The 26,840-nt window shown below is 38.8% G+C and overlaps 2 non-coding genes and 2 pseudogenes across 2 annotated transcripts; 1 reads left to right on the top strand and 3 right to left on the bottom strand.

Moving 5' to 3' along the window:
* Positions 1 to 2,142: 2,142 nt before the first annotated feature.
* Positions 2,143 to 2,246, top strand: LOC148555831 (small nucleolar RNA R71). The gene has a single exon (XR_015887721.1). It is a non-coding gene; the product is annotated as a small nucleolar RNA R71 (small nucleolar RNA).
* Positions 2,247 to 25,783: 23,537 nt separating this feature from the next.
* Positions 25,784 to 25,902, bottom strand: LOC148555830 (5S ribosomal RNA; annotated as a pseudogene).
* A 182-nt stretch (positions 25,903 to 26,084) lies between these two features.
* On the bottom strand, positions 26,085 to 26,239 carry LOC148555829 (5S ribosomal RNA; annotated as a pseudogene).
* A 150-nt stretch (positions 26,240 to 26,389) lies between these two features.
* Positions 26,390 to 26,508, bottom strand: LOC148555828 (5S ribosomal RNA). Its single transcript, XR_015891436.1, has one exon. It is a non-coding gene; the product is annotated as a 5S ribosomal RNA (ribosomal RNA).
* Between the last annotated feature and the right edge of the window lie 332 nt (positions 26,509 to 26,840).

Here is a 26,840-nt window from a genome sequence, read left to right as displayed (position 1 = left end):
GGGTCAAGGACTTAACATCCCTGCTCCAATTAGGCATGTAAAACGCCCTTGCTGTGTAATCCTGGCGTTTAACGCCAGACTGCTTCCAGTTTTTGGCGTTAAATGCCTAAATGTAGCTTGTTTCTGGCGTTTAATTCCAGGTAGATGCTTGTTTCTGGCGTTAAACGCCAGCTTGGTGCCTATTTCTGGCGTTAAACACCAGACAGTTGCTTGTTTCTGGCGTTTAAACACCAGACTACTTTCCTCCAGGTTATGCTATTTTCAATGCTGTTTTTCATTCTGTTTTCGATTTTTAAGTAGTTTTTATGACTCCACATGATCATCAACCTAATAAAACATGAAATAACAAAGAGAAAATAAAATAAAAATGATTAAATAACATTGGGTTGCCTCCCAACAAGTAGTTATCTAATGTCAATAGCTTGACAGTGAGCTCTCATGGAGCCTCACAGATAATCAGAGCAAGGTTGGGACCTCCCAACACCAAACTTAGAGTTTGGTTGTGGGGGTTCAACACCAAACTTAGAATTTGGTTGTGGCCTTCCAACACCAAACTTAGAGTTTGGCTGTGGGGGCTTTGGTTGACTCTGCAGTGAGAGAAGCTTTTCATGCTTCCTCTCCATGATTACAGAAGGAGATCCTTGAGTTTCAAACACAAGGTTGTCCTCATTCAGTTGAAGGATCAACTCTCCTCTGTCCACATCAATCACAGCTTTTGCTATGGCTAGGAAGGATCTTCCAAGGATGATGGATTCATCCTCATCCTTCCCAGTGTCTAGGATTATGAAATCAGCAGGGATGTAAAGGCCTTCAACCTTTACTAACACGTCCTCTACTTGGCCATAAGTCTGTTTTCTTGAGTTGTCTGCCATCTCTAATGAGATTCTAGCAGCTTGCACCTCAAAGATTCCCAGTTTCTTCATTACAGAGAGTGGCATTAGGTTTATCCCTGACCCAAGGTCACATAGAGCCTTTTCAAAGGTCATAGTGCCTATGGTACAAGGTATTAAGAACTTTCCAGGATCCTGTTTCTTCTGAGGCAATGTCAGTTGATTCAGATCACTCAGTTCATTGGTGAGCAAGGGAGGTTCATCTTCCCAAGTCTCATTACCAAATAATTTGGCATTCAACTTCATGATTGCACCAATGTACTTGGCAACTTGCTGTCCAGTAACATCTTCATTCTCTTTAAAAGAAGAATTCTCATCAGAGCTCATAAATGGCATAAGGAGGTTTAATGGAATCTCTATGGTCTCCAGATGAGCCTCAGATTCCTTTGGTTCCTCAGAGGGAAACTCCTTGTTGATCACTGGACGTCCCAGGAGGTCTTCCTCACTGGGATTCACGTCCTCTCCCTCCCTTGTAGGTTCGGCCATGATGGTTAAATTAATGGCCTTGCACTCTCTTTTTGGATTCTCTTCTGTATTGCTTGGAAGAGTACTAGGAGGAGTTTCAGTGACCCTTTTACTCAGCTGGCCTACTTGTGCCTCCAAATTTCTAATGGAGGACCTTGTTTCATTCTTGAAACTCACAGTGGCCTTAGATAGATCAGAGACTATATTTGCTAAGCTAGATGGATTCTGCTCAGAATTCTCTGTCTGTTGCTGAGTGGATGATGGAAAAGGTTAGCTATTGCTAAACCTGTTTCTTCCACCATTATTAAAGCCTTGTTGAGGCTTTTGTTGATCCTTCCATGAGAGATTTGGTTGATTTCTCCATGAGGGATTATAGGTGTTTCCATAGGGTTCACCCATGTAATTCACCTCTGCTATTGCATGGTTCTCAAGATCATAAGCTTCTTCCTCAGAAGATGCCTCTTGAGTACTGTTGGATGCAACTTGCATTCCATTCAGACTCTGAGAAATCATATTGACTTGCTAAGTCAATATTTTGTTATGAGCCAATATGGCATTCAGAGTATCAATTTCAAGAACTCCCTTCTTCTGAGGCATCCCATTACTTACAGGATTCCTCTCAGAAGTGTACATGAACTGGTTATTAGCAACCATGTCAATGAGTTCTTGAGCTTCTGCAGGCGTTTTCTTTAGGTGAATGGATCCACCTGCAGAATGGTCCAATGACATCTTTGGTAGTTCAGATAGACCATCATAGAATATATCCAGAATGGTCCATTCTGAAAACATGTCAGAAGGACACTTTTTGGTCAGTTGCTTACATCTCTCCCAAGCTTCATAGAGGGATTCACCTTCTTTCTGTTTGAAGGTTTGAACATCCACTCTAAGCTTACTAAGCTTTTGAGGAGGAAAGAACTTGGCTAAGAAAGCCGTGACCAGCTTATCCCAAGAGTTCAGGCTATCCTTAGGTTGAGATTCAAACCATACTCTAGCTCTGTCTCTTACAGCAAACGGGAAAAGCATAAGCCTATAGACCTCGGGATCAACCCTATTGGTCTTAACAGTATCACAGATCTGCAAGAATTCAGTTAAGAATTGAAAGGGATCTTCGGACGGAAGTCCATAAAACTTACAATTCTGTTGCATCAGAGAAACTAGTTGAGGTTTCAGCTCAAAATTGTTTGCTCCAATGGCAGGGATTGAGATGCTTCTTCCATGTAAATTGGAATTAGGTGCAGTAAAGTCACCAAGCATCTTCCTTGCATTGTTATTATTTTCGGCCATGTCTCCTTCTTTTGCAAAAATTTCTGTCAGATTTTCTCCAGAGAGTTGTGCTTTAGCTTCCCTTAGCTTCCTCTTCAGAGTCCTTTCAGGTTCAGGATCAGCTTCAATAAGAATGTTCTTATCCTTGTTCCTGCTCATATGAAAAAGAAGAAAACAGAAAAGAAAATATGGAATCCTCTATGTCACAGTATAGAGATTCTTTTATGTGAGTAGAAGAAGAAAAGAAATTCGAACACAGAAAGAGGGAGAGGGTTCGAATTTTTAAGAAGAAGAGAAGTGTTAGTAGATAAATAAATAATTAGAAGGAGATGAGAGAGGGAATTTTCGAAAATAATTGAAAAGAAAAGAAAAATATTTTTGTTTTTAATTTAAAATTAAAATTAAAATTCGAAAAATTTAAAAAAATGAAATTAAATTAAAAGTTAAAACAATTAGTTAATTAAAAAGGAATTTTGAAAAAGAGGGAAGGGATTTTCGAAAATTAGAAAGAAAGAGATAGTTAGATAGTTTTGAAAAAGATATGATTGAAATAGTAAACTTTTAAAATCAAACAAAAAGTCAAGTAGTTAATTGAAAAAGATTTGAAAATCAATTTTTGAAAAGATAAGAAGTTAGAAAAGATTTTGAAATTGATTTTGAAAAAGATGTGATTGAAACTTATTTTGAAAAAAGATTTGAAAAAGAAATTTAAAAAGATTTTATTTTGAAAATTAAAGTTGATTACTTGACTAACAAGAAACAAAAAGATATGATTTTGAAATTTAAAGATTGAACCTTTCTTAATAGGCAAGTAACAACTTGAAAAATTTTTGAATCAATCATATTAATTGTTAGTAAAGATTTTGAAATTATGAAACAAAATAAGAAAAAGATTTTTGAGAATCAAATTGAAATGTTCGAAAATATAAAAGAAAAAGTGAAAAAGATTTGAAAGAGATAGAATTTTTAAATTGAAAATTTGATTTGACTCATAAGAAACAACTAAATTTTAAAAAGTTTTGAAAAAGTCAACTCAAATTTTTGAAAATTTATGAGTGAAAAAGGGAAAGATATTTTTTTGATTTTTGAATTTTTAATGATGAAAGAGAAAAACATCACAAAGACTCAATGCATGAAAATTTTGGATCAAGACAAGAAAAATATGCAAGAACACTTTGAATGTCAAGATGAACACCAAGAACACTTTGAAGATCAAGATGAACATCAAGACTTATTTTTGAAAATTTTTAAGAAAAGAAAAACATGCAAGACACCAAACTTAAAATTTTTTTTATTCTTTAGACATTAATAATTCAAGAATGCATATGAAAAATAAGAAGCAACACCAAACAAGAAATTTTAAAGATCAAGCAAGAAGACTTACCAAGAACAACTTGAAGATCATGAAGAACACCATGCATGATTTTTCGAAAAATGCAAGAAAGAGATAAACATGCAATTGACACCAAACTTAAAAATTGACTCTATACTCAATCAAGAAACATAAAAATATTTTTGATTTTATGATTTTATTAAATATTTTTTTTTGTATATTTTTTCAAAAATTTAATTGGAAAAAGAAAAATAAGGATTTCAAAATTTTTAATAGGAATTCCAGGAATCTTGCACTGTTAGTCTAAAGCTCCAGTCCAGGAATTAGACATGGCTTACTAGCCAGCCAAACTTTCAGTGAAAGCTCTGGTCCAAAACACTAGACATGGCCAACGGCCAGCCAAGCTTCAGCAGATACAAATCAGACATACAACAGCTCATACTTCATCCAACTTCATATGCTGATAAGTGGAAGCCTCAGTCCAAATGAATTAGACAAGGCTTTACAGCCAGCCAGGCTTCAACGTGCTTCATGAAACTCTAGAATTCATTCTTAAAAATTTTGAATAAAAAAATATATTTTTTTTATTTTTTCGAAAATAAGAATAATAAAAACAAAAAGGTTAAAATTAAAATAAAGTTACCTAATCTGAACAACAAGATGAACCGTCAGTTGTCCAAACTCGAACAATCCCCGGCAACGGCGCCAAAAACTTGGTGTGCGAAATCGTGATCATTCCTTCCTTGGTAACGGCGCTAAAAACTCAATACGCACGTTCATGTTCTTAATTCTGTTTCACAACTTCATACAACTAACCAGCAAGTGCACTGGGTCGTCCAAGTAATAAACCTTATGATGCCAAGGCATCTTAGGCTAGTTTCACTAGCCTTTTTCTTTTATTTTTAGTTGTTTTATGCATTTTCTTGAGCCTTAAGTAATCATTTGGGCCAAATAGTCATGCTTGTCTTAAATCATTCAAACATGAAGATTTTTATGCAAATTCCATGAGTTTTTAGTTATATTCCTTGAATGCTATGAATGGAAGAATTCTCATGAATTTTAGCAAGACTTTGATGCAACTGTTTGGATGATTTCAGGGAAGAAGAGGCTAGGCAAGGAAGCAACAAAATCAATAAAGGAAGCTTGAATATCACATGTGGAGTTTAAGTTCCAGTTTAAGCCTAAACTGGAGCTTAAACGCCAAAAATCATGAAGGATAAGAAATGCTGGAAATGAAGTTTAACCACCAGTTTGACCTCAAACTGGAGGTTAAACGCCAGAATGGAAGGTCTCACCAAAGAAGCATTTCCACGTTTAACCTCCAGTTTGACCTCAAACTGGAGGTTAAACGCCAGAATGATAATGCCACTCAGGAAGGAGTTCCACGTTTAACCTCCAGTTTGACCTCAAACTGGAGGTTAAACGCCAGAAGTGGGAATAGCACCAGGGAGCCATTTCCACGTTTAAGCTCCAGTTTGACCTCAAACTGGAGCTTAAACGTGTTCGACAGCCTTTCTCCTCCAGGGTTGCTCTCTCCATTTCCACGTTTAACCTCCAGTTTGACCTCAAACTGGAGGTTAAACGTGTTCGACACCTCCAGGGCTACCATTCTAAGCTTCCACGTTTAACCTCCAGTTTGACCTCAAACTGGAGGTTAAACGTGTTCGACCTCCAGGGCTGCCCTTCCTTTATCCACGTTTAAGCTTCAGTTTAACCTTAAACTGAAGCTTAAACGTGTTATATGGAACAGCTTGACCATGCCTTCTTCAAACATAAATAACTTGAGCTACAAAACTCCAAATGAGGTGATTCAAAATGCATTGGAAAGAAGACATCTAGAGCTTTCCAAGCATATATGGCATGCATGGTGGATACTAAAAATTGAGGGAGAAAACAGCCCCGTAATGTGCATAGAAGAGCATAGTACCAACATGCAATCAGGCCAGCTGACCTCTTCACCTTCCATGGAGTATAACTCGAGTTGTAGAGATCCAATTGAGGTGCTTCCAGTTGCGTTAGAAAGCTGACATCCATAGCTTTCCAACGAGGTATAATAGTATATATTTGGCATCAAATTGGCAAGGTTGACAAGAGAACAAAGTGACGACTCAAGAAAGGGGGTGCAACATTTGAGTGTAGTTTAATGGATCATTATCCTTTTTGGATCAATTATGTCACTCAGCCCTTCAAGCAAGCAAGGCCCATCAACAACACCAAATCAAGGCCACAAGAATCATCTAGAATAGTTTATTTTCATTTGATTGTAATTTGCTTTGAATTTCATTTTCATTTTGTAATTTAGGGAGCCTATTTAAAGGCCTTAGTTTCTGCATTTAGTGAGGGGGGGATTGAAGGGGAATCCAGCCCCTGATGGGAACTTTTACTTCACTTTTAGCTAGTTTTCCTTTTCTTTGTAATTGAATTCAGAGCTATGATTCACTAAACCCCCTTTCATTGGGTTAGGGAGCTCTATTGTAATTCAATGAATCAATAATAGTTTATCTTCTTCTTCAATCTTTTCTCTTGAATTTTGTTAGAAAGCTTCTCGATCTAATTCCATTGAGTAGTTGTCTTGGGAAAGAAACTACTCATACTTGGAATCCTTCGGAGCCTTGGGAAAGGAATGGAGGATTCATGCTAGAGAAGCTTTCTCACAGTGGATTGGATTGGGGTTTGGATGGATATTGTGACATGTAATCCTACCAAATTGTGGTTCATGAAATTGTGTGGTATAATCAGTGATCAAGCATCATCTCTTCTTATGAACATTTAAACCAAGGGATTGGGAATTTGTTTGTTTTTAGAGAGCATTGGTGAACCAAGGAATTGGGATCCAATCATATAAGATTGCCAAGCAAAATTCAATGAATGCATTGGTTGAGGAAAAGATATACATGTTTTGATTCGGAGATTTCAATATCTCCTAAACCCAATGAATTCCCCATTTCTGATTTCCACTTTCTCTTTACATTCTGCAATTTAATTCTTGCAATCATCCCCATTCCCTTTTTATTTCAGCAATTTACATTCTGCTCTTTAATTCATGCAATTTAAGATTCAGCCATTTAATTTCCTTGTCATTTACTTTTCCCGCCAATTTTACATTCCGCAATTCTCATCTCAAATCTTGATTCCGCTCAACTAGAACACACTTCTAATCCGAATTGCTCACTCAACCAATCCTTGTGGGATTCGACCTCACTCTATTGTGAGTTTTTACTTGACGACGATAACCGGTGCACTTGCCGGAAGGAATTTTGCCGATCGTGCAATTTCCTAAATCGTAGCATAACACGTTTATGTGCATCAAGTTTATGGCGCCGTTGCCGGGGATTGGTTTTCGATTGACAATTCTCAAATTGGAAGTTAACTAGATTGAGCAATTTTTCTTTGCTTTTGTTAATAGTTTTTGTTTCAGTTTATTACTGCTAATTTCTGCAAATTTTAATTTGTTTTCTTTGCCTATTCACTTGTTAGCATACTAACCACTAGCTGTTTGTGATATTGCCTCACTATGGGATTTCCACTATCTTTGGATGAGTATTGTTTGAGACTGGGCACATTGCAAAAAAGAAAGGAGTATCCATTATCTTTTGGTCAATCAAAATTCATGAGAAACTCTCCACCACCACAGAATGATTCATGTTATTATGCTCATGGTGGGTGGGAGTATCAGGAACAGGAAAAGGGGTACTTCCCAGAGCCACAAAATGGTCCATGTTTTAGTGAATTTGATCACTACTCAAGTTGTGGCTGGGAAGATCAAAACCAAAGAGATTTCACTTATTCACACCCCATTCATCAAGAGCCATCACCTCTGAATTATCCAACCTCACCTCCTAGTTTTACATATCCAAATTCTTCATCACTTGAGCATTTCTCAGCACAAAATTTCTTCTCAAATTCATACAATTCATTTCACTATCCACAAGACTCATTCCACTACACACAAGAGTCATACCACTACCAACACTCCAACCAAAGACTCTATCAGCCCACACAAAACACATACTCCCAGCCACCATATCACAGCCAAGATAATCAACCTCATCAACCTAATCCGAACCAACAATTTCAAGATCAATTAAACAGGATAGAAGGAATGCTTGCAACCATGAGTCAAGACATAACTGATTTGAAAGGCTTTAAGGAAGAATTGATATCCAACTTACAAAATCAAGGTGCTGCCATTCAAAAGCTAGAAGCACAAATTGGATATCTATCAAAGCAAATCCCTACCCACAATTCTTCTAGTGAGACCATGGCAAACCCAAGGGAGGAATCAGAAGAACAAGAAATGGAGAAGGTTAATCAAGGGAGATCACACTCCAATGAAACAGAGAGTTGCAAAGAGGAAGGGTTTATTGAACCACAAATTCAGGAAGATTTTGATGAACAGGATACTCCAACTGTCCAACAACAACCAAGTTCTGAGATCAAGGATGTGAAGGCAGTAGAAACAAGCACCAAAATGAGGATTGTGACCGAGAAACAAAGGACCATATCCATGAAGAAGAGAAGGTCGAAGAACAATCCAACTCCTGAGCCAACAAGCAAGTTCACTCAAGCCAATCACAAGGGAAAGCTTGCTGGAAAGAAGCATTCACAACAAGGGGCACTAACTAGCTCCTTTATCCACTTGAAGTCATTCCTCTTAACAAACTGGAGGAAGAGGAAGAAAGTCAGGAACAGCATGTCAAGCTAATGACGTTAAAGAAGCGCTTGTTGGGAGGCAACCCAACCAAAGGTAGTTTTTCTTTTCTAGTTATTTCAATAAAAGAGTTAAGTAGATTTATCTGTATTGCAAGGAGCTAAGTTTGGTGTTGCACACCAAAACAATTCAAGGGTGAATGTGAGATTCTAAGTTTGGTGTTCCACCAAAAACTTCATTAAAAGCACATTTCTACCTCAGCATGACTAGTCACTAGCTCCAACCAATCAGGGAAACTACTTAACCAATAGTTTAATTTCTAGTTCATAGTTTCTTTTTCTAGTTCATAGTTATTTTCTTAATAAAAGCACATGAGGTTTTCTGCATATGATCCAAATTGCTGCATATGGCAAGGAACTAAGTTTGGTGTTCACACACCAATCTAAGTTCAGAGGCCTACAAACATACATGCATGCTAACCAATTCTCAAAGTGCTTGGGGAACAAGCAACTTCTAATAGCTTTGCAGGAAGACAATCAATCTCATGGAAGGAATATACATCATCATCAAAGAGAACACCAAGGCTAGGAAGGATGATGAACAACAAAGAAGATGCTAAAAGGTTGTATTGTCACTTAATTGCTTGTACTTTGAATTGCTGATATTGGAAGTTTGCATGCACCCCTGCTTTAAGTTTGAGTCATTGCAGTTTTTGTTTGTCTGTTTGTTTAATTTCCAAATAAGTGATAGTCTAAGTGTCTGGATAAACTTCATCTTCTTAAATGTATGCTTGCCATGCTTGTTCTGTTTCCATAAAATAAAAGAAATGTTTGAACAAAAGTAACTCAATTCCATTTGGTAAGAAATCAAATAAGATTAAGTGGTGGTATGCATGTTTGATTGAATAGTCAGCTCACTAAGAAATAAAGTTAGAATTGTCACTTTTAGTGGAAATTAGGATGCTGTCTATGGATCTTGATGAATAAATGTCTTTGGCCATGAAAAAGAAAGAAGAAGAAGAAGAAAAAGCCACTGAAAAAGGGCAACCAAAAAGCAAAAAAAAAATTGAGAAAATAAGCTAGGCACCAATGGTTTGAACTTCTGAGACAAATGCCTGTGGTGTTTATGTATTAAGGATATGCTTGGATGAATAGGTTCTGAGGAGTGTTTCAACACTTGGTAACTTGGGTTAACTAACCCGGGATTATCAACCAAAAGTCCATTATCAAGAGCAACCTAAATACAAAACATTTAGTCACACAAAGAGGTGCTGGGTACCAATGTCTCAAGAAGAAATGTGAACTAAAATGCCTGTAGTGGATATGTGTAGTGCACTGATAAGAAAAGAAAATGCCAAAGGCTTGTGCAACACATGACACTGAGCAACAAGGAGCAAATAAGCTCAAAGAAAAAGAAAAAACAAAGAAAAGAAACTTGCCAAGGATATGTGAATAACAAGAGGCCATAGCAGTGTTTTAGTGGAAACATAAAAAGTGACATTCTTACCTAAGAAACAATAAAGTGATGCTGCAACAACTTTCTGCATGAACACCCCATTAATCAATGTCAATTACTTACTGATATGGCTAATGAATTTACTTTCTGTTTCATTCTTTCTTCTCAATAATTCAGAACTTGCTTGGGGACAAGCAAGGATTAAGTTTGGTGTTGTGATGCCAAGGCATCTTAGGCTAGTTTCACTAGCCTTTTTCTTTTATTTTTAGTTGTTTTATGCATTTTCTTGAGCCTTAAGTAATCATTTGGGCCAAATAGTCATGCTTGTCTTAAATAATTCAAACATGAAGATTTTTATGCAAATTCCATGAGTTTTTAGTTATATTCCTTGAATGCTATGAATGGAAGAATTCTCATGAATTTTAGCAAGACTTTGATGCAACTGTTTGGATGATTTCAGGGAAGAAGAGGCTAGGCAAGGAAGCAACAAAATCAATAAAGGAAGCTTGAATATCACATGTGGAGTTTAAGTTCCAGTTTAAGCCTAAACTGGAGCTTAAACGCCAAAAATCATGAAGGATAAGAAATGCTGGAAATGAAGTTTAACCACCAGTTTGACCTCAAACTGGAGGTTAAACGCCAGAATGGAAGGTCTCACCAAAGAAGCATTTCCACGTTTAACCTCCAGTTTCACCTCAAACTGGAGGTTAAACGCCAGAAGTGGGAATAGCACCAGGGAGCCATTTCCACGTTTAAGCTCCAGTTTGACCTCAAACTGGAGCTTAAACGTGTTCGACAGCCTTTCTCCTCCAGGGTTGCTCTCTCCATTTCCACGTTTAACCTCCAGTTTGACCTCAAACTGGAGGTTAAACGTGTTCGACACCTCCAGGGCTACCATTCTAAGCTTCCACGTTTAACCTCCAGTTTGACCTCAAACTGGAGGTTAAACGTGTTCGACCTCCAGGGCTGCCCTTCCTTTATCCACGTTTAAGCTTCAGTTTAACCTTAAACTGAAGCTTAAACGTGTTATATGGAACAGCTTGACCATGCCTTCTTCAAACATAAATAACTTGAGCTACAAAACTCCAAATGAGGTGATTCAAAATGCATTGGAAAGAAGACATCTAGAGCTTTCCAAGCATATATGGCATGCATGGTGGATACTAAAAATTGAGGGAGAAAACAGCCCCGTAATGTGCATAGAAGAGCATAGTACCAACATGCAATCAGGCCAGCTGACCTCTTCACCTTCCATGGAGTATAACTCGAGTTGTAGAGATCCAATTGAGGTGCTTCCAGTTGCGTTAGAAAGCTGACATCCATAGCTTTCCAACGAGGTATAATAGTATATATTTGGCATCAAATTGGCAAGGTTGACAAGAGAACAAAGTGACGACTCAAGAAAGGGGGTGCAACATTTGAGTGTAGTTTAATGGATCATTATCCTTTTTGGATCAATTATGTCACTCAGCCCTTCAAGCAAGCAAGGCCCATCAACAACACCAAATCAAGGCCACAAGAATCATCTAGAATAGTTTATTTTCATTTGATTGTAATTTGCTTTGAATTTCATTTTCATTTTGTAATTTAGGGAGCCTATTTAAAGGCCTTAGTTTCTGCATTTAGTGAGGGGGGGATTGAAGGGGAATCCAGCCCCTGATGGGAACTTTTACTTCACTTTTAGCTAGTTTTCCTTTTCTTTGTAATTGAATTCAGAGCTATGATTCACTAAACCCCCTTTCATTGGGTTAGGGAGCTCTATTGTAATTCAATGAATCAATAATAGTTTATCTTCTTCTTCAATCTTTTCTCTTGAATTTTGTTAGAAAGCTTCTCGATCTAATTCCATTGAGTAGTTGTCTTGGGAAAGAAACTACTCATACTTGGAATCCTTCGGAGCCTTGGGAAAGGAATGGAGGATTCATGCTAGAGAAGCTTTCTCACAGTGGATTGGATTGGGGTTTGGATGGATATTGTGACATGTAATCCTACCAAATTGTGGTTCATGAAATTGTGTGGTATAATCAGTGATCAAGCATCATCTCTTCTTATGAACATTTAAACCAAGGGATTGGGAATTTGTTTGTTTTTAGAGAGCATTGGTGAACCAAGGAATTGGGATCCAATCATATAAAATTGCCAAGCAAAATTCAATGAATGCATTGGTTGAGGAAGAGATATACATGTTTTGATTCGGAGATTTCAATATCTCCTAAACCCAATGAATTCCCCATTTCTGATTTCCACTTTCTCTTTACATTCTGCAATTTAATTCTTGCAATCATCCCCATTCCCTTTTTATTTCAGCAATTTACATTCTGCTCTTTAATTCATGCAATTTAAGATTCAGCCATTTAATTTCCTTGTCATTTACTTTTCCCGCCAATTTTACATTCCGCAATTCTCATCTCAAATCTTGATTCCGCTCAACTAGAACACACTTCTAATCCGAATTGCTCACTCAACCAATCCTTGTGGGATTCGACCTCACTCTATTGTGAGTTTTTACTTGACGACGATAACCGGTGCACTTGCCGGAAGGAATTTTGCCGATCGTGCAATTTCCTAAATCGTAGCATAACACGTTTATGTGCATCACCTTACGTGAGTAAGGGTCGATCCCATGGAGATTGTCAGCTTGAAGCAAGCTATGGTCACCTTGTAAATCTCAGTCAGGCGGATTCAACTGATTTTATGAATTGATAAGTAAAAGATAAATAAAATATAAAATAGGATAGTGGTACTTATATAATTCATTGGTGAGAATTTCAGATAAGCGTATAGAGATGCTTTCATCCCTCTGAACCTCTGCTTTCCTGCTGTCTTCATCCAATCCTTCCTATTCCTTTCCATGGCAAGCTGTATGTTAGGCATCACCGTTGTCAATGGCCACCTGTCCTCTCAGTGAAAATGGTCCAATGCGCTGTCACTGCATGGCTAATCATTTGTCGGTTCTCGATCATACTGGAATAGGATCCATTGATCCTTTTGCGTCTGTCACTACGCCCAGCACTCGCGAGTGTGAAGCTCGTCACAGTCATTCAATCCCTGAATCCTACTCGGAATACCACAGACAAGGTTTCGACTTTTCGGATTCTCAAGAATGGCCGTCCATGGGTTCTAACTTATACCACGAAGACACTAATAACTCGGACTCGGTCCCCTGTATTAGATATCCAAGAGATATCCATTCAATCTAAGGTAGAACGGAAGTGGTTGTCAGGCACGCGTTCCTAAGTTGAGAATGATGATGACTGTCACGATCATCACATCCATCATATTGAAGTACGAATGAATATCTTAGAAGCGGAATAAGTTGAATTGAATAGAAAAACAGTAGTACTTTGCATTAATCTTTGAGGAACAGCAGAGTTCCACACCTTAATCTATGATGTGTAGAAACTCTACCGTTGAAAATACACAAGTGATAATGGTCCAGGCATGGCCAAATGGACAGCCCCCATGAAAGTCTAATATAGCATAAAAACTAATCAAAGATGATCCAAAGATATAAACATAATAGTAAAATATCCAATTTATACTAAACTAGTTACTAGGGTTTGCAGAATTGAGTAAATGATGCAGAAATCCACTTTTTGAGCCCACTTGGTGTGTGCTTGGGCTGAGCATTGAGCTTTACACGTGTAGAGGCTTCTCTTGGAGTTGAACGCCAGTTTGTAGCCTGTTTCTGGCGTTGAACTCCACTTTGCAACATGTTTCTGGCATTTGACTCCAGAATGCAGCATGAAACTGGCGTTGAATGCCAGTTTACGTCGTCTATCCTTATTCAAAGTATGGACTATTATATATTGCTGGAAAGCTCTGGATATCTACTTTCCAACGTAGTTGAGAGCGCGCCATTTGGAGTTCTGTAGCTCCAGAAAATGCATTCCGAGTGTAGAGAGGTCAGAATCCAACATCATCAGCAGTCCTTTTTCAGCCTGAATCAGATTTTTGCTCAAGTCCCTCAATTTCAGCCAGAAATTACCTGAAATCATAGAAAAACACACGAACTCATAGTAAAGTCCAGAAATGTGATTTTTAATTAAAAACTAATAAAAATATAATGAAAATTAATTAGATCATACTAAAAACATACTAAAAACAATGCCAAAAAAAAACATATAAATTATCCACTCATCACTTACCCATTCACTGTCTGAGATGGGATAGATGATATCTGCTTCCAGTAATCTGGTCACTTCCTTTTTGACAACCTTTAAGATAGTGGGGTTCAGTCTTCTTTGGGGTTGACGAACGGGCCTTGCTCCCTCTTTTAAAAATATGCTGTGCTCACATACTTGAGGGTTGATGCCTACTATATCTGCCAAACTCCACCCAATTGCCTTCTTGTGCCTCCTCAGCACACTTAGTAACTGCTCTTCTTGTTGAGAAGTAAGTTCCTTTGCAATGATAACTGGACACTTTTGCTTGTCCTCAAGGTAAGCATATTTGAGGTGTGGAGGAAGGGATTTTAATTCTAACTTCTGGTCATGGTCAGGCTCTGGGTTGTCTGGAGCTGGTAACAATGGTAAAGAACTGTCATTGTCCTCTGAGAATGTCCCCACACTTGGACCTTGTCCTGTGTGCTTCTCCTCTAATTCCTCCTGGTGAACTTTAGCTACAGTTTCATCTATGATGTCACACTGGAAGATAGAATGATCTTCTGGAGGGTGCTTCATAACTCCATTCAGGTTGAAACTTACTAATCGGCCATCTATTTCAAAAGAGTATGTTCCTGAAAAAGCATCCAATTTGAACTTTGTTGTCTTCAGGAAAGGTCTTCCATGTAGGATTGATGATGGCTTCTCTGAGTCAATTTGGGGCATCTCCAGAATATAAAAATCAGTGGGGAATGTGAGTCCCTTAATGCCCACTAATACATCTTCAGCAACTCCAACCACTGTAATAATGCTCTTATCTGCTAACACAAAACGAGCTGCCGACCTTTTTAAGGGAGGGAGCCTCAAAATATCATATATAGACAAACGTATTATACTCACACATGCTCCTAAATCACACATGCAATCAGAAATTATCACACCACCAATAGTACAATTAACTATACAAGGACCTGGGTCACTACACTTTTCAGGTAAAACTCCCATTAAAGCAGATATGGAACTACCTAAAGGAATAGTTTCTAATTCATTAATTTTGTCTTTATGTATACATAAATCTTTTAGAAACTTTGCATATTTAGGTACCTGTTGAATAACATCAAAAAGAGGAACATTTACCTCAACTTTTTTGAATATCTCTACCATTTTGGGATCAGGTTCCAGCTGCTTCCTGGGCTTCCTTACAAGTTGTGGAAATGGAATAGGAGTGGTGTCTTGTGCCGTATCTGCGCCCTGTGGTGCTTCCTCCTATGGTTGAACTTCTTCTTCTTCAGCTATGTCCTGTGTGTCTTCTTCCTCTTCAACATCTTCTATTTCCACTACCTCTTCAGCTGAGGCGTGTTTTGGTGGGCTTGGCTCCTCCTGATTCCTCTCCTGCAGTGTGGTTCCAGACCTTAGGGTGATGGCATTAATGCCACCCTTGGGATTGGGTAATGGTTGAGAGGGAATTCCACTGGAGCTCAAAGGCTGGTTATTGGAGTTATTCATTGATCCAATCTGTGATACAAGAGCTTGCAAAGTAGCGTTCAGACCATTTAGAGTGGCATTAATGTTATTTTCCATGGTTTGTTGTCTCCGATCGATAGATTGTAGTAAATCATCATTAGAAGATGAGGAAGGATAAGTAATTTCAGAGGTCTGCTGTTGGGTATTCTGTGGTCCTTGGGATTGTCTTAGGTGAGGTGCTCTGTAAGGCTGGTTCTGGTTCTGCTGCCTGTTGTTGTTATTATTCCACCTCTAAATTCCCTGATTGTCTCTGCCTCCTCTGTTGTTGTTGTCCCTCCAATTCTGGTTAGAATTGTCCTACCATCCATGGTTGTAATTGCCACCTTGATTGTACCCTTGGTTGGGGCGGTCATAGAAGTTATGAGTGGCTGCTACGGTGTTCTCTTCCTACTGGAGCTGCGGACACTCATCAGTATAGTGGCTATAATCAGCACAGATTCCGCAAACTCTCTGTGGGACTAACTGTTGGTTTTGCTGTGGTGGAGAAGGTTGAGCTTGCTGAACTTGTTGTTGATTCAATTGCATCTGCTTCAGCAAGTTGGTCATTTCATAGATACTCTGAGTTAGAGCAACAGTCTCTCTGCTAGAGGATACTTCTGCAACGGCTTTTGAACGGCCTTGTTTCTGCCTGTGATTCCGAGTAGATTCAGCTAAGTCGCTGATCAATTGCCATGCCTCATCAGTGGTCTTGTACTTTTTCATAGACCCATTGCTAGCACTTTCCAATGTGGTCTTATCTTGGGGCCTCATGCCTTGAGTGACCTAACTGAGTAATACTATCTTGTCAATCATATGGTGGGGGCATGCTTCCAGAAGATTATTGAAGTGCTCCCAGTATTCATAGAGAGTCTCAGATTCATCCTGAACAATCATGGAAATGTCTTTCCTCAGTTTATCAGTAACTTCGGCTGGAAAGAATTTTTCCAAGAATTCTCTTCTCAGTGTATCCCAGTTGGATACAGTTGCTGCTGGTTGAGTGTAGTACCACTCTCTTGCCTTCCCCTCAAGAGAAAACGGGAAAGCTTTCAGCAAAATTGAAGTTTCATCTGCTCTATCACACCTGACAGTAGAACAGGCTACTTGAAAATCTCTCAGGTGCTTGATAGGCTCTTTAGCAGGCAAGCCATGAAACTTGGGCATCAAATTGAGCAGTGCGGTCTTTATTTCAAATTCTATAGCCACCACTGGGTGATGCGCTTGAAATGGTTGCATTGTAAAATCAGGGGCTCCATCCTCCTGGATAGTAACTCTCCTAGCTGCTGCCATGTTACCTGTACGTAAATCAACCAAATCAGTAGAATGGGGGCTGGTTTCTTTCTCAAGTGACGTTTCAGATACGCCCTCAGAGAGGACTAACCGACGCCGAGCTTGCCTTATTTGTTAAATAGTTCTTTCAATCTCAGGATCGAATACTGGCAAGTTTGGATCAGGAAGTGAACGCGTCATCTAACGAAAGAAACAAGCAGCTCATGGTAGCAAGATAAAATAAAATACAAATAAATAAAATCCAATCAATAACTACCAACCAGAAATCTGCTTATCAATTTAGAAAGGTTGTCACAAAATTAAAATTAAAATACTGGGAGTATGATTCCCAGGTCGTCTCCCAACGAGTTGCAGAAAGGTGTGCTATTTTATTAATCAGATATTTTCAGAAAGAGTTTGAGTTGAATAAACAGGAAATTAAATTGGGGAAATCAAGTAATTTAAATAAAAGCCTTGACTGGGAGTAGATTAGTTGGAAGCCCTATTCTTGTTGCAGTACTCTCAAGATAAATTGATAATTGAAGGTCGTTCTGTTTAGTTATCCCTTACTAAATAAGGGAAAGTCAAACAAGTTGGAATGATGTTTCTACTCACAAGTCCCAATCCGCTTACTTGGAAGGATTGGCATTAGTGATTAGAGAGCCATCCAACAATAAACCCAATTTCAATTTCTCCTTTTAACATTCCAACTCAAGGGCTCCTTTCAATCAATTCCCCATCAAGTCAGGGAACTACTCGCTCATTGTGAATGTAGAACTCATAACATAGGAAAGGGAATTAAAGAAAGATATGATAAATAAAACTCAAAGGAATCAATTAAAAATAAAAGTAACTCTTGTATTAATAAATTCTAAAATAATCCAATAGTAAAATTGAGTAAATTAAAGGACATGGAAGAGTAAAGCCAAGTAAAGAAAATGAACTAGAATGACGAAGTCTTGATGAGGTAATAACTCTTCTCGATATCCCAATGCAAAGAACAATAGAAAATAAAAATCCTAAGAACTATGAGTGTGTAGAGAGAAAACCTAGAGGAGGAGTAAAACTAGATCTAAAAACTAAAATTGTGTAGACTGAATGTTGTTTTTGGTTTCTGCATGTCCTCTGGCTCTAGTCTGCTTTTCCGGGCCAAAAATTGGGTCAAAACAGGGCCCAAAATCGCCCCCAGCGAATTCTGCAGATTATGCAGATCGCGCATGTCACGCGATCGCGTCATTCATGCTGACGCGTATTGCGGCGTTTTGCTTTGCCACGCGGGCGCGTCGTCCACGCCTCCGCGTCACTTGTGCTATTCCAATTCGCGCGGTCGCGTGAGCCATGCGACCGCGTCACTGCGATTTCCTCTCTTCCGCGCGGTCGCGTGAGCCATGCGACCGCGTCACTTCTCGCTGGTCATCTCCTTAATTTCTTGTGTTCCTTCTATTTTTGCAAGCTTCCTTTCCAAGCTCCAACTCATTCATGCCCTATAAAGCCTGAAACACTTAACACACAGATCATGGCATCGAATGGAATAAAGGAGAATTAAAATACATAATTAAAAGTCTCTAGGAAGCAAGTTTTCAATCATGTAATAATTTTAGGAAGGAAATATAAATGCATGCTAATCATATGAATAAGTGGGTAAAGATCATGATAAAACCACACAATTAAACACATTATAAACCATAAAATAGTGGTTTATCATGGATCAAGCTAATGTAGAGGTAATTGAAAAATTACCACCACCTACCAATGTTAAGGCAATCAGAAGCTTTCTGGGGCATGCAGGATTCTATAGGAGGTTTATAAAGGATTTTTCAAAAATTGCAAAACCTCTGAGCAATCTGCTAGCTGCTGACATGCCATTTATCTTTGACACAGAGTGTGTGCAGGCGTTTGAAACTCTGAAAGCTAAGCTGGTCACAGCAGTAGTCATTTCTGCACCAGACTGGACATTACCGTTCGAACTAATGTGTGATGCCAGTGACCATGCCATTGGTGCAGTATTGGGACAGAGGCCTGACAAGCTTTTGCATGTCATTTATTATGCTATCCATGTTTTAAATGACGCTCAGAAGAATTACACAACCACAGAAAAGGAGTTGCTTGCAGTGGTTTATGCCATTGACAAGTTCAGATCTTATTTAGTAGGATCAAAAGTGATTGTGTACACTAACCATGCTGCTCTAAAATATCTCCTCACAAATCAGGAATCAAAACCCAGACTCATAAGATGGGTGTTGCTCCTGCATGAGTTTGATATAGAAATAAGAGACAGAAAAGGGACAGAGAACCAAGTAGCAGATCACTTGTCCCGGATAGAACCAGTAGCAGGAGCGTCCCTACCTCCTATTGAGATCTCTAAAACCTTCCCGGATGAGCAACTCTTTGCCCTTCAAGAAGTCCCGTGGTTTCTAGACATTGCAAACTATAAAGCTGTGAGAATCATACCCAAAGAGTACAGTAAGCAGCAAACAAAAAGTTGATTTCTGATGCAAAGTACTACTTGTGGGATGAACTATATCTCTTTAAGAGGTGTGCAGATGGAGTAATCCGTAGATGTGTGCCTAGAAAAGAGGCACAGAAGATCCTATGGCATTGCCATGGATCACAATATGGAGGACATTTCGGAGGTGAGCGTACAGCCACAAAAGTCCTCCAATGTGGCTTCTACTGACCTACTCTCTATAGAGACTCCCGAGAGTTTGTACATAACTATGACAGTTACCAGAGAGCTGGTAATCTGCCTCACAGTTATGCCATGCCTCAGCAAGGGATCTTAGAGATTGACTTGTTTGATGTATGGGGTATTGACTTCATGGGGCCTTTCCCACCATCATACTCAAACACTTATATTCTGGTGGCAGTAGACTAGGTATCTAAACGGGTAGAGGCAATTGCAGCACCTACTAACGATACTAAGACAGTGATGAAGTTCCTCCATAAGCATATCTTCAGCAGGTTCGGTGTCCCTAGGATACTGATCAGTGATGGAGGCACTCATTTCTGTAATAAACAGCTTGACTCTGCTCTAGTCTGATATGGAATTAACCATAAAGTGGCCACTCCATATCATCCACAGACAAATGGGCAGGCTAAAGTCTCGAATAGAGAACTAAAATGAATCCTGGAATGGACTGTAAGTACCCGCAGAAAGGATTGGGCAAGAAGTCTGGATGATGCTCTATGGGTATACAGAACCGCATTCAAGACTCCGATAGGGATCTTTCCATACCAGCTTGTGTATGGAAAAGCCTGTCATCTGCCAGTGGAATTGGAACACAAGGCCTACTGGGCAACCAGATTCCTAAACCTTGATGCTAAGGTAGCTGGAGAAAAGAGATTACTCCAGTTAAATGAGCTGGAAGAGTTCAGACTCAATGCTTTCGAAAATGCTAAAATCTACAAGGAGAAAGCAAAAAGATGGCATGACAAAAGGCTATCATCTAGAGTCTTTAAGCAAGGACAAAAGGTCCTGCTGTTTAAGTCTAGGCTCAGATTGTTCTGTGGGAAATTGAAATCCCGGTGGAAGGGACCATATGTGATTACAAGTGTATCACCATATGGTTATGTAGAGCTTCAAGATGTTGATTCTGATAAAAGGTTCATTGTTAATGGATAGAGAATCAAACATTATCTTGAAGGCAATGTTTTGCAAGAATGCTCAAAACTGAGACTAAATTAAAAGCTCAGTAAAGTCCAGCTAAAGACAGTAAAGAAGCGCTTGCTGGGAGGCAACCCAGCCATTATAAAAAATTAGATGTTTATAACAATTATATAAGTCTATTTAATTTTGTTACTCATGTTAGCTAATGTATTTCAGTGAATAAGTCAGAAAAATGGAGGTTTAAGACATAACGCAGAGGAATCACAGAGAAAAAGAGCTCACTAGCTTCAAAATGCAAGTAAAGAGGAATTTTGGGTGTTAAACGCCAGAATGGCTACCATTCTGGGCCTTTAACGCCAGAAAAGGTATCATTCTGGGCGTTAAACGCCAGAATAGGCAGTATTCTGGGCGTTTAACGCCAGAAACAGTAGCATCCTGGGTGTTCAGAAAAAAAACCCAGTAACAAAGGATTTTCTGGCATTTAACGCCAGTCAGGGTACCTGGCTGGGCGTTAAACGCCCAAAATGGCCACCAGATGGGCGTTAAACGCCAAAATGGGTATCATTCTGGGCGTTTAACGCCAGAACAGCAAGGGGAAGGTAATTTCATTTCCAATTCAATTTTTTTTCGAACTTTCAAGTTTTAGTTCAAGATTTTCTGCATCCAAATATTACAAACATTCATTTTTTAATTTCCATTCCCAAAAGTCAATAATCTTATAAATTCTTTTTAATTCTTTTTTAATTCTTTTTCAAAAGTCATTCATCTTTCCAATTTCTTTTCAAATCTTTTTAACTCATTCATATTATCTTTTATTTCTTAGATGCATAAACAAAAATTCAGATTTAACTTCCTCATATCTTTTTCATATCTTTTAAATTTTGAAACAAAATCTTATCTTTTTCATATCATGTTTATCTTTTATCAATCATATCTTTCAATCATATCTTTTTTCTAAAAATTCAACCCATTCCATTCCTCCCTTTTAAATCTACATTCGGCCATCCCCTTTAACCCATCATTCGAATCCTTCTCTCCTTCTATTCATCTTCTTTTTATTTATTTTTTCTTGAGTACAAGAAAATCTCTAAGTTTGGTGTGATTTCCGTGATCCCTGAGCCAAAACAAACGAATCTCATGGCTCCCAAAGGAAAACAAACCACTTCAAGAGGCAAGAAAGAAAGCAACCCAAAGCCACTTTGGATGCATGAGAATTTCTGCACCAAAGAACATGCAGACCATTACTTCAAAATCGTGTGTAGAAGATCAGTGATCCCGGAAGTTAAGTTCAATCTAAAAGAAGATGAATACCCGAAGATCCAAGAGAAGATTCAAAATAGGGCCTGGGAAGTCCTGGCTAATCCTGAGATACATGTTAAAAGAAACATGATCTAGGAATTCTATGCAAATCTGTGGATGACAGAGAAGCAAAGATTAGAGGGAACTACTTTCTACTCCTTTCGGACTATGGTCAGAGGGAAGATTATTTACTTCCACTTTGACAAAGTGAGAGAAGTTCTCAAACTTCCTCAACTACAAGATGATCCAGAATCCAGAATCCTTTAATAGGAGAATGGCCAAAGATAAAAGGCTAGATCAATTTCTAGAGGACATATGCCTCCCTGGAACCAAGTGGATTACCAATTCAAAAGGTGTCCCAAACCAACTAAAGAGTGGAGATCTCAAACCAGTTGCTAAAGGTTGGCTGGATTCCATTGGGTGTTCTATACTCCCAACCAGCAACCAATCTGAAGTCACTGTCAAGAGGACAATGATGATTCACTGTGTTATGCTGGGGTAGGAGGTAGAGATTCATCAGCTGATCCCTGTTAAAATCTACATGTTTGCAAACAAGGAATCCACTGAGGCCAAATTAGCCTACCCAAGCTTAATTAGTCTGTTATGTAAAGATGCGGGGTAAAGATGGGTGTGGATAAATACATCCCAGTTGAATGCCCAATCACCAAAAAAGTGATGGATGGACCTCAAATTCAAGATAACCTCATCAAGAGGGGGGCGCATGAGCTCCTCCCAGAAATTTCTCAGTTTGACTATTGGGCCCGCTTGGAGGCATCTATCACCAAGCTGCAAGAAGCTGTGAATCAACTCAAAGAAGAGTAGCAGAATCAAAATAGCATGCTCTGCAAACTGCTCAAAGAACAAGAGAAACAAGGGTGTGAGATACAGGAGCTAAAGCGCCAGAAGCTGTCCCTTGAAGAGGTTGTTGAGTCCTAACTCTGTGATGACTTTCAGTATTAGAAACCTATTTTAAGAGTTACATGAGCACTAGTATTAGAGTCATTTATTTGTATGTCTTTAATTTCTTTTCTTTTATTATTTGTCTGCTTTTATGTTTATTACATGATCATTGAAGATTAGAGTCTATGTCTTAAAGTTATGAATGATTCCATGAATCTCTCACCTTTCTTAAATAAAAAATGTTTTTATTTGCAAAAAGAACAAAAAGTGCATAATTTCAAAATTTATCCTGAAATTGGTTTTGATATGGTGGCAATACTTCTTGCTTTCTGAATGTATGCTAGAACAATGCATATTTTTTATAGTGAAGTTTATGAATGTTAAAATTGTTGGCTCTTGAAAGAATAATAAAAAAGGAGAAATGTTATTAATAATCTGAAATATCATAAAATTGATTCTTGAAGCAAGAATAAGCAGTGAAAAACACAAGGCTTGCAAAAAAAAATCTAAAAAAAAATGGCAAAAAATAAAAGAAAAAAAAAGAAAGAAAAAGAAAAAGCAAGCAGAAAAAGCCAATAACCCTTTAAACTAAAAGGCAAGGGTAAAAAAGATCCAAGGCTTTGAGCATTAATGGATCGGAGGGCCCAAAGGAATAAAATCCTGGACTAAGCGGCTAAATCAAGCTGTCCCTAACCATGTGCTTGTGGCGTGAATGTGTCAAGTGAAAAGCTTGAGACTGAGCGGTTAAAGTCGTGGTCCAAAGCAAAAAGAGTGTGCTTAAGAGCTCTGGACACCTTTAACTGGGGACTCTAGCAAACCTGAGTCACAATCTGAAAAGGTTCACCCAGTTATGTGTCTGTGGCATTTATGTATCCGGTGGTAATACTGGAAAACAAAATGCTTAGGGTCACGACCAAGACTCATAAAGTAGCTGTGTTCAAGAATCAACATACTAAACTAGGAAAATCAATAACACTATCTGGATTCTGAGTTCCTATAGATGCCAATCATTCTGAACTTTAAAGGATAAAGTGGGATGCCAAAACTGTTCAGAAGCAAAAAGCTACTAGTCCCGCTCATCTAATTAAAACTAATCTTTATTAATATTTTTGAATTTTGTTGTATATTCTCTTCTTTTTATCCTATTTTGTTTTTAGTTGCTTGGGGACAAGCAACAATTTAAGTTTGGTGTTGTGATGAGCGGATAATTTATACCCTTTTTGGCATTATTTTTACATAGTTTTTAGTATATTTTAGTTACTTTTTATTATATTTTTGTTAGTTTTTATTCAAAAATCACATTTTCTGGACTCTACTATGAGTTTGTGTATTTTTCTGTAATTTCAGGTATTTTCTGGCTAAAATTGAGGGACCTGAGCAAAAATCTGATTCAGAGGCTGAGAAAGGACTACAGATGTTGTTGGATTCTGATCCTCCTGCACTCGAAATGGATTTTCTGGCGCTACAGAAGCTCAATTGGCGTGCTCTTAATTGCGTTGAAAAGTAGACAACTTGGGCTTTCCAGCAATATATAATAGGTCATACTTTACCCGAGATTTGATGGCCCAAAGTGGCGTTAAACGCCAGCCAGAAACTTTTTGGCATAAAATGCCAGAACTGGCATACTTCTTGGCGTTAAACGCCCTTTTTGGCACCCAGGGTGGCTTTTAACTCCAATTTGAGGCATATGCACGTGGAAGCTTGAAGGCTCAGCCCAAACACTCACCAAGTGGGTCCCAGAAGTGGATTTCTGCACTATCTGCACTTAGTTACTCATTTTCTGTAAAGCTAAGTTACTAGTTTAGTATAAAAACTACTTTTAGAGATTTATCTTGTAACTCATTACATTTTTTACATCTCATATTGTATCTTTGACGTCATGAGTCTCTAAACCCCATAGGTGGGGGTGAGGAGCTCTACTATGTCTCAATGGATTAATGCAATTACGACTGTTTTCTTTTCAAATAAGTTTGATTCTGTTCTAAGATACTCACTCGTACTTCAATATGAAGAATATGATGATCCGTGACACTCATCATCATTCTCAACTTTATGAATGCACACCTAACAACCATTCCCGTTCTATCTGAGCTCATCGTAGTCATTGGGAGACAACTTGAGTGCGTATCTCTTGGGTCTCTGATCCACGGACCGAGTCCGTGAGATTAGAACCTTTGTGGTAGAGGCTAGAACCAATTGGCAGTATTCCTAGGATCCGGAAAGTCTAAACTTTGTCTGTGGTATTCCGAGTAGGATCTGGAAAGGGTGAGTGTAACGAGCTTCAAACTCATGAATGTTGGGCGCAGTGACAGTGTGCAAAAGGATAGAGAGATCCTATTCCAACACTAGTGAGAACCGACAGATGATTAGCCGTGCGGTAGCTGTACCTGGTATTTTTCATCCGAGACGAGAGATCCGACAGTTGATTAGTCGTGCAGAAACCATGCTTGGTATTTTTCATCCGAGAGGATCATACAGCTTGCCATGGAAGGAAACCATGCGTGTTTGGAGAAGAAGACAATAGGAAAGAAGAGATTCAGAAGACAGAGCATCTCCGGAACCTTAACCTGTTCCTCATTACTGAATCACAAGTATCATTTATTTCATGTTATTTACTTTTCATAAACAAAAAATCATTTTTATCATAGCTTGCTTCAAGCCGACAATCCCGGTGGGATCGACCATTACTCACGTAAGGTATGAGTTGGACGACCCAGTGCACTTGCTGGTTAGTTGTGCGGAGTTGTGAAAAGTGTGATCACAATTCCGTGCACCACCCATCCTAGTACTACTCTCGCCCAAGCACGCTTAACTACGGAGTTTTGATGGGATCCGGTGCATTAGTGCTGGTATGATCGCACCTGTTAAAGTATGCGCACATAATTATCATAAGCTTGTCTCTCGACGTAGGGTAAGTGGAGCTGCGAAGCCCTGCGGGGCCCGTTGGAGCTTGCCAAAAATCAGTTCATTAAGGCTCGCTTTAGCTAAACTATTTGAGATAGCATCGTTTAAAGAATGAGGATAAGCACGACGTAAAAAAAAAAAAAAGAGGTGCAACACGAGCACTTCCTAGGAGGTCACCCATCGTAGTACTACTCTTGCCCAAGCATGCTGAATTGCGGATTTCTGATGGGATCCGGTGCATTAGTGCTGGTATGATTGCACCTATTAAAGTATTTGCACACAATTATCGTAAGCATGTGTTGCGACATAGGGTAAGTCGAGCTGCGAAGCCTTGCGGGGCCCGTGGGAGTCTGCCGAAAATCAGTTTATTAAGGCTCGCTTTAGCTAAACTATTCGAGATAGCGTCGTTTAAAGAACGAGGGTATGCACGACGTAAAAAAAAAAAGAGGTGCAACACGAGGACTTCCCAGGAGGTTACCCATCCTAGTACTACTCTCGCCCAAGCATGCTTAACTCATCCTATTACTACTCTCGCCCAAGCACGCTTAACTGCGGAGTTCTGATGGGATCCGGTGCATTAGTGCTGGTATGATCGAACCTATTAAAGTATGCGCACACAATTATCATAAGCATGTCTCGCGACGTAGGGTAAGTCGAGCTGTGAATCCCTGCAGGGCCCGTGGGAGCTTGCCGAAAATCAGTTCATTAAGGCTCGCTTTAGCTAAACTATTCAAGATAGCGTCATAAAAAGAGGTGCAACACGAGGGCTTCCGAGGAGGTCACCCATCCTAGTACTACTCTCGCCCAAGCACGCTTAACTGCGGAGTTCTGATGGGATCCAGTGCATTAGTGCCGGTATGATCGCCCCTAGTAAAGTATTCACACACAATTATCATAAGCATATCTCACAACGTAGGGTAAGTCGAGCTTCGAACCCCTGCGGGGCTCGTGGGAGCTTGCCGAAAATCTGTTCATTAAGGCTCGCTTTTTACTTCCTTTGAGTTCGCTAGTTATAATTTTGTTTAGATCTTGTGTTAAATTTATGTTTTCTTGTTATTTCTCTTTTCTTTTCATTTTATGAACTTCGTGGATTTTGAATTTCTATTAGTGCATTGATGTTTTCTATGATCGATAGTGTTATTTGAATTGTTTTCTATTGATAATTGTTAGTGGGTACTTGTAATTTCCAATTAATTTACAA

Source organism: Arachis ipaensis, chromosome B6 (genome assembly GCF_059453495.1).
Source record: "Arachis ipaensis isolate K30076 ecotype BB chromosome B6, ASM5945349v1, whole genome shotgun sequence".
Classification (NCBI taxonomy): Eukaryota; Viridiplantae; Streptophyta; class Magnoliopsida; order Fabales; family Fabaceae; genus Arachis; species Arachis ipaensis.
This window is presented reverse-complemented; position numbering and strand designations above follow the sequence as displayed.